This window comes from Mustela lutreola, chromosome 13 (assembly GCF_030435805.1).
Source record: "Mustela lutreola isolate mMusLut2 chromosome 13, mMusLut2.pri, whole genome shotgun sequence".
Taxonomy (NCBI): domain Eukaryota; kingdom Metazoa; phylum Chordata; class Mammalia; order Carnivora; family Mustelidae; genus Mustela; species Mustela lutreola.
Window position 1 is genome coordinate 64,910,882 of NC_081302.1, and position 12,176 is coordinate 64,923,057.

At 42.3% G+C, this 12,176-nt stretch overlaps 1 protein-coding gene across 1 annotated transcript in view; it reads left to right on the plus strand.

Moving 5' to 3' along the window:
• FOXO1 (forkhead box O1) overlaps positions 1–12,176 on the plus strand; it is a 96,638-nt gene that overhangs the window by 35,739 nt on the left and 48,723 nt on the right. The gene's annotated exons all lie outside the window — the stretch shown is intronic.

A 12,176-nucleotide genomic window follows, 5' to 3' on the forward strand; every position in this document is an offset into this window, starting at 1 on the left:
TTCTGTTTTGTCAATGAGAGGATGGGGTTGAAGTGGCAATTACTTGTTCAGTGGTCCAAAATGTGTGAGAGGACTTGACCTCTACATTTCTTATTTATGATAATCTTAGGCTTACACTCTAGTTTCCATTCTCTCCAGATATTTTCACATATAGTACACCTCCTTTGTCGTACCGTGTGCCATGTTGTGCCGTGTGGGGTGTAGTCTACTCATGCTTTCCTTGCTTTAGAAAAACTGAAATTAAAAATTAAATACTCTTTGGTTTTTGCTTTCTTCTTATTCAGCATTGTTCACGTGTCTCTTTCCGTTTTTACATCGTGATTTCTTTCTTTCTTCTTTTCTTTTTTTTTTTTTTTAAAGATTTTATGTATTTATTTGGCAAAGAGGGAGAGATTGCAAGTAGGTAGAGCAGCAGGCAGAGAGAGAAGGGAAAGCAGGCTCCTGCTGGGCAGAGAGCCTAATGCAGGGATTGATCCCAGGATGCTGAGATCATGACCTGAGCCAAAGGCAGACCCACTGAGCCACCCAGGCGCCCCCAGATCGTGATTTCTTTTCCTCCTAACAACTCATTTGATAGATATTTTTTGTTCCTTCATCCAAATACAAGTTAGGATCGCAGAAATGCTGGCCTCTTGAGGCTTGTGTGCTGGGGCTCTTTGTCTCTACTAGCTTGGACTGTATTTCCCACCTGGCCCTTGCATACCGAGGACATGTTATTTGGTCGTCTTTTCTATCAGAAGATTCTGTGGTCTGCGGTGATGTCACCTTTCTTTCTTTTTGTAGTAAATGTTTTTAAAAACCTTTCACCTTTTCCAGTTCCCTTATTCATTAGGGATAGTTGGTTCCCTAAAATACACTTTCTCTTCCTATTATCCCATTTGGATTCCATGCAGAAATTCTAATTAAAGTATCCATGTAAAGATGAATATTTTTGTATAATATTTTAAAAATCTGTTTAGTTTTTTCTTTTTAATTGAAAATTGTTTGGATTCAGCAAGGTGGGTAAGGGATGTCATTGTATGTATTTGTGTGTTAGGGTTCTAGAGCAGAAGGAATGTAACTTGGAAAATGAACACCTGAAAAACTTGGAATTTGTCTTGTGTTTCCTGTATCAAGCAACCAACCACTACCAGTTAATTGCAGTTTGAACTGGGGGTTAGTTGCTACTTTTCCCACATACCTGCCCCCCACCACCCCCATCCAGACTACCAAGTACTGCCAGTTTATCTGAATTCTTGGGTCTCTTTTAGGTCTTAATTTTACTGTGCTTCTTTGCCTTTGCATCCACCCTAACTCACCGGTCTATTCTGTCCTTCAGCACAGAAACAAAGCTTCATCTCTCTCCTCTGTATTTCAGGTGGGTTCCATTCCCGTGGTAGCTTTTAAGACTTAACCTCTTCCAACCTCTTACAGAGTAACATTGCTGATCACAGGCTTTTCGTACATCAGGTGTCTCTCTGTTATGAAGTGCCCTTTCTGCTACTCCTGTTTACGATTTTACTGATAGACCTCTTGTCCTAACCGGTGTGTTTTGCCCTTTGAGCCTCTTCATCTGAAATACTGTTTCCCTGTCTCTTCATTAGACCTACATTGTCTCATCCTCAAGACTCATTTCCTTCTTAAGAACTTTCTAGAGGTACCTGTTTTGATTCTTATTTCTGTCAATTAGTATTTCCATCTCTCTCCTTCGTACTTCTTCAAACATTAGTGTCTTTGTAGAGCTCTTCTGGGAGAGCTCAGTGTGGTCTACTAAAGATATTTGTGTTCCATTCAAGTAAATATTCCAGATAATACTTTTGAATTCAGAAAGACCTTATTCTTTTCCCTCTCCATCCCATGTGCGATTTTATCAGCAAATTCTGCTCTCTCTAACCTTAGAGTGTTCAGATTTCCTTCCCACGTCTCACCTCCTCTATCCCTGGCCCTTGGTCCAAGCCGTATGATTTTTCACCGGTTGCTTGCTGTGTCTCCTAACTGGTTTCCTGCCTGTGCCTTTGCCTCTGGTCAGCCTGGCCCTCTCAGTGTAAACGCTGAGATTCCTCCAATGGCCTGTGAGGCTCCCGTGGCCTGATCCCGTAGTCATTTCTCTGACGTCCTTTTGCTCTCCTTGGTAACCTTCTGATCACATTGACCGCCTTGCAGGCTGGCGTCTTCCTTCCCCTAGGCCTTTGGCACCATCCTTTGCCTCTGTTTGTAATGCTCTTCTCCAGGTATTCCCAGCATTCTCCTCTTTACTCTATTTTTCATGGTGGCATGTATTGTCACCTGACCCACTGCATGTATTCTGCTTGTCTGTCTCCCTTCTAGAGCCAGATGCCACGAAGACCAGCATTTTCTGTTATGCTCATTCCTTTGAACCTGGCACATAGTAGGTGTTTGCAACTGTTTGTTGCATGAATATACCTTTTTCTGTACCTCCAAGTTCACTGTGCCTTCTGTCTTACTGGGGAGGATTGGGATGGTCTTTGGGAACATCCACTTGTTTTGTGTTGTGTCCTAATGCTTTCTGGAGCTTTTGAAACCCCTCTTCACTTGTGCATTGATTGATCCCTCACTCCTTAAAGTGGTCGTCAAATTAGCAAGGAATGAGGTTCTCAGGAGAACCTGTATAAACAGTGTTAAATAACTGAACTTACTTTATACAAAGTTTAAGCAAGCTCCAGATGATGGTTTGAGAGGGTCTTTGTGCTTTGTAGGTTAGTAGTCGGTTTTCATTCTTTCCTTTCTGTCCTGACTTTCTGGTTCATGTTTGTCCAAATAGTCTGAACGTTTTCTGCTGGAAGGCTGCCTCCAGAGAAGGGGGCTGTTGCTGTGCTTTGTAGTCTGCCTCTCCAGGGCCTAGGGCATGGGTCTTCCACTGAGTGCACTGCACTGGAATTCCTCTAGCATCATTCTCAGTAACAAAACCCTCTACGTGATGATTTGCTCTCAGAAGCTGTCTGTGCCTTGGTTTTAGAAAAGTGAGGGGGGGCCTGGCTGTGTTTTTAAGTCTTTTACAATTCCAGTGACCTTGAGTCACTTAGGCCACTCTCTAGGTGGCGATTTCAGATGAATTACACGTGCTGCCATCCTGCCTCAGGATTGTGCTCTGAAATGGAGGGCCACATTCCTAGCAGTGCTCTCCTCTTTCTAAAGTAGCCTTAGCTGGTGGTCAGCACATATTCTGATGGGTAGAGATGTCTAGCCTCGGAATTTCAGCCACTGGAGGAGGTGGGGACAGTAGGGCCCAAGTGTACAGCCCTCGGTTTGGTATTCAGAAGCACCCTGGCATGGCTGGGCGCACACGCACGTAACGAACCACTGACGCTAAGTCAGTTCCCGGGGACTTTTCCAATACTTGTCTCCGTATTGAATTTTGTTCTTATTCCTGAAACAGAGTGGCCACTGAAATCAGGAACTAGATTGTTGGAAAATACCTTTGGAAACCACTGTGTTACATGGTAGAGGAAAGGTAACCACCAGCTGGTCAAATGCTGGGTTGGATGCTAGGACTTTTTTGTTTTTGTCCACCGCCCCCACCCCCTTCAGAGAGGGGCTTTGATTTGCTTTCTCTTCTGTCTGCTAAAGCTCTTCACAGACTTTTTAAAAAATGAGCCATTTAATGGTGCCAGCCATTAGGGTGCAGCTTGAAATGCTGTGAGCGCCATCCTGGCGGTCCTGGTCACTGGGCTCTGAGGAAGACTGCAGAACTGAAAAAGGGGGGCTGCCAGGCGGTCAGGCAGATGGTTCTGGTGTGGCCTACACTCATGTTTGTTCAAGTGACCTGAATGTGCTTCCTCTTTGGGGACCTGCTTTAAATGCAGATGCTAACACCCCATAATCACCCACTAAACTCAGCCAAGTGAGAGCCAGGAAATTCAAATTCATAGTGCCTGTGACTTGGCCGCATTGCCCACACACATATCAGGGTCTTAAATCAGAGAGACTACCATATACAGTAACACTCAAATTGCAGATGGGAGTAGAGTTGCTGTTGCTGTGGGAACTGCAACTTTGAAGTTCCAGACTTTGATGTGATTAAAGTCTCAGACTTAAAGTCCCTCTGTGTGTGGTAATCCTTTTTTTTTTTTTTTTTTAAACACCAAACTGAAAATAAAAATTGATTTAGATTGGGGATGGGTTGGCGAAGCAGCTTGTAAAGGGAGGAGGCCTCTTGCAAACCACATGTAACTGTCACATCCTTATGTGCCTAAGGAAGAGTGAGGTGACAGGCCACTGACCTTTTCACTGTCTCTTTCTGCTTCTAGCCATTTGTTCCTCACACGCTGCCCCCAACACAGAGGCCCCTTCCTGCCAAAAGGAGGACACTTTGGACTTTGCTGTGTTTCACTGACCTGCTGATCATCCTGATGGAGACATAAGAGTTTATATGCATTAGGTGTTTGTTTTAACAAAGATCCCAGGGTTCAGGTACTTGGGATCAATCTGGCGAGTTTCTTAAAATTCTGGCTGGTAAAAGTTTACTTCTTTGACTTCATGTTGCTGAGGAAAGAAGTATGGGAAAGCAGAGTTTGTGGATCATTTCCTTTTGAAGACGTTGCCATTAAAATTCTAGACCTCTTGATACCAGTAATGGAACTGACTTTAACAAAACAAGAAATTTTTGTGCCTAGGACTTTAAAATACCTTGGCCGCAGAAATTGTGGGGTGAGCTTTGTTTTGAAAAGAAGTCTTGGGTATTCTTGCTCTTGTGTATGTATTTGTGTGTGTTTGTATGTGTAACATGCGCACATATATATATCAAAATCCCTTCTATTTTTTAAGGTTGGAACCCTGAGGTGTCATCCTCATACTTAATTTCGCAGACTCACAGACACCCTATAACATTAATGGCACGTTCCCTTAATATTTCAGTGTCTGCCGTGTGCTGTGCACCTGTGCTGCTCTTTCCCTTTCTTTATAGAACCGCATGCGAGAGGTGATGAAGCCTAGATTTTGTGGAGGAGACTCGAGGTCTCCACAGTTGTGACTACTAGAAAATGCAGGATGAAGAGTGGGAACTCTGCAGGGCAGTTCTTGGCCAGGCCTCTACGAATCTGTTGTCTCTGTCCTTGGTAATTCCTGCAGGGAGGTAGGGCAAAGTTTAGTCCCCTAGTTCTTGAGTTTTGTATTGATAATACTAGCTGTGATAGGAGTGAGGTAACAGGGCTTATGAGAGAGCATAGTTTGTGCCTTTTAAAACTCTTGAAAATGAGAACAGCACTCCAAAATGTGCCTTCTGCTATTTGCCTTTCCTCATTCCCCCATTCGTGGTTAGGGACACAAGGAGAGTCAGGTGAGAAGGGTAAGGCAGTAGGAACATTCGCAGGTTTTTCTCTCTCTTAGCACCTTTCAAGGGACATCTGGGTGGCTCAGACGTTAAGTGTGTGCCTTCGGCTTGGGTTGTGCTCCTGGGGTCCTGGAATCCAGGCCCCACATCGGGCTCCCTGTTCAGCAGGAAGCCTGCTTCTCCCTCTGCACCCCCTCTTGCCCCCACTCCCCTGCTCGTGTTCCTTCTCTCACTCTATCTCTCTCTGTCAAATAAAAAGCATTAAAAAAAAAAAAAAAGGAGATGGAATAATGGCTTAAGTCTCTCAATGTGAACGTTCAGCAGAGCTATGGATTCTTTGTATTCAAATGTATTACGCACTGAGAGCCATATATAATTCTAAGTTAGTCATACCATGAAGTATACCTAATATTGGCTGCCATTTTGGATAACAAACAAGATTGCATTCTGAAGTGTTATCATCAGAGGTCTCTAGAACCCATAAGGTTCCCACAGAATGAATTTAAGTAGCAGGACGGAACAAACTCATTGTTCCTAGAATGCCCTTCTCACTCACTGTGGTTATTTTATCTGCAGCCATGATGGTCTTAACGGTTTTGTATGCACTGTAGATGTCATTGGATAAGCATTTATTATGGCAAAGGTGTCCTTTTCCCCCTGACTTTAGTTGGGAGGTTGTGGTAGCCAAGACTTTGGGTTCTGGAATGTATGTATATATTTGTGTATACATAAATGTAGTTTTATCAAACCTGGCAACCTTAACAAGTGGTGGCGAAATTTTTTGGTCATCTTTTAACAGTATTATCATGTGGTTGACAGTTTAAATAAGCAGCACTTTATCTTGATAAAAGCGAATGCATTTGATTGGTTATCTTGGCCCTCCAGGGTGTTTGTTGGTCAAAAATTTAATTTTCTTTCTGGGTGTTTATATTATTTTTCCTTCTAGATGTTTGCAAGGTATTGTTTTTATAGCTTATGTGGAAAACATGCTTTTTCTTTTTAAAGTGGATTGTAGTATAGAGCTTTGTTAATAAAACTAAAATAAAAATGGTAAGGCGGAATGACTTAGTTATTTTTATATTTTCCTGTAAAAACAGCCTCAGTGAAGTGAGCCACAATGAGCCATGATGTATTTCCTCCATCAGGATGGAAAATAAGCCATTTATTATTTCAGGTCTGACTCACAGTGAACCTGCTGACACTGGGATGTTTTAAAATCATAATCATAAGGAACAGGTTAGGGCAGAAACTTGGACGCTGGGCCTAGGATTACCTGCTTATTACAGTGTTTTACAACTTGGATGCTTTAGGTTTTCTGGCACAATGTCCTAAACCTCACACACTAAACACCCCCTTGTTGTACAATTATTGCTTGCTGATTTTAGATGGTGCCAAACAGACAGATGCCTCATCATAATTACCCTTTTTAAATTTCACTGTTTTACACACACACACACACACACACACACTGTTCTCTCCTCTCCCTTCCTCCAGTGTGCTCATCTCTCTCTGCATTCAGGATATCCTCAGTTAATAAGGACTGGAGAGTCAGAGTTGGGGCTCAGGGTGCAGCACAAGTGATAGTGGGTACATTTATTGTAGGGCAGTAGATGTGTTTCTTTATCAGTATATTAAAATAACAGGATCTTTTGGTGAGTCATCGTAATTCTGAGGTAACTCATTACAAATAAATATTTTGAATTTTTGATAGCAATTCTAATGTGGAGATACCAAAATTCCATTGGTGCCAAAGTCGCAGGAACTGCTAATACTATGTTGTATTGCAAGTAATGCTAAATCGCAGTGCGAGGTTAGCTTGAAAGAAAGTGTATGTTGTTTATTGCCCCCCAGTTACTACATCCCTTGAGTTTTGCTCTGTGTTAGGAAATTTGGCTTCGAGGGATTTCCCCCACACCCTGAAGAATATCTTTATCACTTTGAATATATGTAAGTAAGTAGTCTTTCATGAAGACTGTGCCATTTTCCTGGTCTTGATTCAGAAATGGGGAGCAGTGTTTAACTTGGTTTTCCTGGCCAAATTTTAATGAACCATCTGTAGACCACAATGGACTTCATTTTTTTAAAGGAGAGCACCAATTCGTTTGACATTTAAAAAAAAAAAAAAAAAAAAGATGCCTTCAAACTTGTATCCTTTTTTTTTTTTTTTTAAAGATTTTATTTATTTATTTGACAGACAAAGGTCACAAGTAGGCAGAGAGGCAGGCGGGTGAGGGGGAGTGGGCTCCCCAATGCGGAGCTTGGTCCCAGGACCCTGAGATCATGACCTGAGCCAAAGGCAGAGGCTTAACCCACTGAGCCACCCAGGCACACCCAAACCTGTATTTTTTTGTGCTATTACATGAATGGACTCACAGGTGCCTGGACTCCTGTGTAATTCTTTACATAGTCCAGGCATATAATACAGTGTATACTGTTGGATGAACTTGGAAGTTACGTCCTTTCGAAGGGAAGTATGTCCTCATTTTGTATACAGAAGAACAAAGAGAGGTGACACATTAACCTTGTCATGGCAACCAGAAGGAGAAATCAGCAGTAGGTTTCTCGTTTGGTATTTTACCCTGCAGATGACATAGAGTGTTCTGTGGGTCGAGATGTAGTCTTATTTCAAGTCTACTCAGCTTAAAAAATTACAGATGATAACTATAATTAATTAAGCTGTAGTAGTTTTAACAACATTGAACTATGTGCTGGAATAAGAGATGGCTACATTGAAGGACATTTACATGGGCCTTATCGTTTTAATATTACCCTGATTTGAGGTCCTTTAAAAATACCAGAATTAATTCAGTGTATTTTAACATTAATCGTAGTTGAGGGTTTTAAAGCAGCCTTTTAAAAGTCTTTAAGTACCTGTGCTGAAAGATGCATGTACTCCCTTCCTATCATATGAGCTGAGAATTATTTTTAATAAATTAGCTGTGAGGGTGACAAATCTTACTGCTTTGAAGGGGAAAGAAGACATTTTATGAGATGATACTGACAGAATATGTTTTCCCCCACTCTCACAATGCCTACCTTAAGAATCTGTAAAACATCTGGAGATGACACTGTAATTTGGAGACTCGTTCTTTCTGCAGGTAATTCAAATAAAAGATGGCCCTGAGGAATTAGTAAAATGGAAATAAAAAAGAGTAAAGTAATTGCTACTTTAACAGCAAGCTGATATTCTAAGAAGATATAGCCCTGACAGGTTACCCTAAGTATGCATTTTTTACTTGATGGTTAAGACAGTGTATCAGGCATCTTTTTCTGCATAACAAACCACCTCAAAATCTCTGTGGCATGCACCTGCCAAGCATTTATTTCTTGTTCATGTGTATGCAGTTGCCTGGGGCTGCTCTGTTTCTCACTTTGAGGGCCACACATGAAGGTCAGTAACTCTGGGATAAGTTCCTCTCACGATGATGATAGATGCTCAGGAGAGGGAGGGAACCTTACTGTGTAAATCATTTCAAGCCTGTTAGTGCCAGGTTCACTACCATCCCCACTGGCCAAAATAAGTCATGGCCAAGTCTGAAATCAAGGAGTGGGGAAATGTACTTCAGCCAGCAAGAGGCCATAGAAATAGCCACATGGGAACAATTGGGATCAACAATTCTATTTACCACAAATGCTAAAAATGTTAGCAGCTGAGGAAGCATTTGGTTATGAGATTATATGGTGCTACCTTGTTGTCTTTGGCTTTTACCATTTCCCATGCTCCAAGAAATACCAGTTAGGTTTTCATGTGACTGTGGACTGAATTTAACACATCACAGAGGACATGTTACTATCAGGTAAGGGGTGAGCTGAGATTTAGAGATTTGGATTCTAAATCTGGTTTAGCCATTGACCTGTTGGAGGACCCTAGGCAGTTCTTGAAATTTGTCTCTGCCTTGGGCCGTTTGTTTGTAAAATGAAGATGTTGGGCTATTCTGTCTCTGTAGTTCTTCTACCAGGAGCATTTAAATTCCATTCTTTTATCTGTACGTGCAGGTTTCATTTATTGTCACCTCCTGTCCACCCTTGTTGCCAGGTATGGGAAGGGTGTAAAGCTTTAGGAAATGCTCAAGAGCAACAGTTAGGATTTTATGGCCAAAGGAAGTTCAGTAGCGGACAAGAATAAAAGCATTAAACGTGTGGGGATTGATCATTTGTGTGTATTGTGGAATAGTGACTGCTGTATGCTGTATTTGGGGTTGTAGAAGGCCCCAGTAGGATCTAAACTCCCTGAGAGTGGAGACAGTGCTGTTTACTTTATCATTCATTCATAGTGCCTAGTACAGTGCCTGACATGTAGTAGAGCACATTGGAACAAATGAAGGTTGTAAGAAGCCCCAAATAGGAAATTAATGGAATTATATCTTAAAAGTGTTTCCAAGAAGAATCAGGGTTTTCTGGTGTTCCTGTTTAGTTGTTTATCTCTGGGGATTTGTGGTGTTACAGTAGTCCAAGATTGCAACACCGATGTGGACACATACACTCTTTGGTTTCTTGCTGTGTCTGCAGTATTTTGTTAAGTACTAAGGATGCAGAAGAAGGAAGCAGTCCCTGTCCTGCAGTTTCCCAGGTGTTGAGACTTTCTGTACCATGTGCCTCTTTCTGTAGCAGAGGCCTGGACAAGGCACAGGGAGAGACATGGCCAGAGGCAGCAGTGACCTCTGGTCAGTAGGAACAAAGAGACCTCCTCACTCAGAAGAAACTTGAGGGGTTTATGGAGAGCTTCTAGGAAGCACGAAATCTCACAGTATGTTTTGGTGGCCCATACAAAGTCAGGAGGGTGAGACAGGGCTGCAGAGAGGCAGGCAGGGTCAGATCTGAGAACCTTGCATGAACTTGATCTTTACCTGGTGGTACCTGTACCTTGGTCTTCACCTTTCTAATCTGGGAAAAGAAAGGCACGAAGGGGTTTTAAGCAGGGTCAGGATGTGATCAGATTTTAGAAAGTGGGGAATAGCAGCGAAGTTGGATGGTGGTGACACAGGACCCTCAGATGATAGTATGTCTGAGGAGAGTGGAGGGACCGAGTAGACACCTGACACAGGTAGTTCGGGATGAACAGCCACTTCCATAGCCCTGCCCTTCTAAAAAACGAACACACAATGTGCAATCATTTAAGACCCCTTTTTCATAAGCTGACAGTAGCTAGTGTACTATTCTGAAATATTACTAGTTCTTGAAATAGTCTATTTTAAGTTAGTTTCAGGTGACAGGATGGGTGTGGTATAGTCTCAGTATTGAAGGATGTTAAAACCTCACTTTGGTAAATTGTCAACTTGGTATGTTTGAAACCACCTTGGTACTAGAGTAATGGATTTTTTTTTTTTTTTTTTTGATCTTCAGTTTTTACTTTGTTTTATCTTGCTATCAGACATTTGGAAAACTTGTTTTTTGTAGTATTTTGGTTAAGTAGACATGCCTTTCAGTCAGTTCCACTGTATTATTGTGTCAGGGTATCTTTTTTCTGTTGCAGATTTGTTGATATTTTTATTTTTTATTATTGATATTTTTATTATTTATCATGTATCTCTTCTAGATTATTAGGTTCATGCTCAACTAGCTTTAAACACTTGTCAACTGATATAAGAGGCATCTTTTAGTGGTTAGTGTTGGCAGTATTATTGGTATAATTTGTGGTATCCTTCCACATTAGTAGGTTGCATTGCTAGCCCTGTGTCTTCACTGATCACCAGTGGTGTCCCTTCCCTCTGTGATGTTACTGATGACACAGCCTCTTCCATGAGAGGCTAACCACTGGTCAGGACTCCTGTAGCTACTGGCCTGCAGGTATGGTGGGCATGTGACTAGAGAGAAATGTAAAAGGGAATGCCATGGGGCTCCAGGGACTGGAAAGGTCATGTTGGTGGAAGCACCAGGAAAAGTACTGCCCTCCCCCTCTTAAATGGGTGCTGAAGTAAGGGTAGAATTTCAACAGGCTGAGGCAGTATTTGGGCCAGAAAGGAGGAAATACTGGGTAGTAGGAGTGGGCGTGACCAAAGGGATGCTTGTGGTAGAGGATGAGAGTGATAAAGTAATTGAGAAGTGCACTGTAGTTGGAATTGGGTATACTAGAGATGAAGCTGGAAAAGTGAGGGCCATGTCCCCATCATATCTATTTGAGAGTAGGGTGTTTTGGGGAGTATGTGTATCGTTGACAATAATACTGTTAAAGTTTTAGATTTTTTCTTTTTTCTTCTTATTTTAAAGACTTAATTTTTTATTTGACGGAGAGAGAGAGAGAGCGAGCTTACAAGCAGGCAGAGAGGCAGGCAGAAATAGGTGGAAGCAGGCTCCCAGCTGAGCAAAGAGCCTGATGCAGAGCTTGATCCCAGGACCCTGAGATCATGACCTGAGCCGAAGGTAGAGGCTTAACCCACTGGGCCACCCAGGCGCTCCTAGATTTTTTCTTTATTTAAGGGGGGGGCACAAGCAGTGGGGAGGGACAAAGAGAGAAGCAGGCTCCCCGCTAAGCAGGGAGCCGGACACAGGGCTCCAGCCCAGGACCCTGAGATCATGATCTGAGCCGAAGGCAGGTGCTCAATTACTATTAGTTTTTTTTTTTTTTTTTTTAAGATTTTATTTGTTTATTTGACAGAGAGAAATCACAAGTAGATGGAGAGGCAGGCAGAGAGAGAGAGAGAGGGAAGCAGGCTCTCTGCTGAGCAGAGAGCCTGATGCGGGTCTCGATCCCAGGACTCTGAGATCATGACCTGAGCCGAAGGCAGCGGCTTAACCCACTGAGCCACCCAGGCGCCCCTACTATTAGTTTTAAGCACCAGCTGTGACACGCTGGACTTCGTAGAATTGTAATGCAGCATCTACAGACAGATGGAAATTTACCTCAGAATATCCTGGAAGTTACTCACTTACTTCTTAATAAGGGAATTAAATGATATGATTAAGTGGT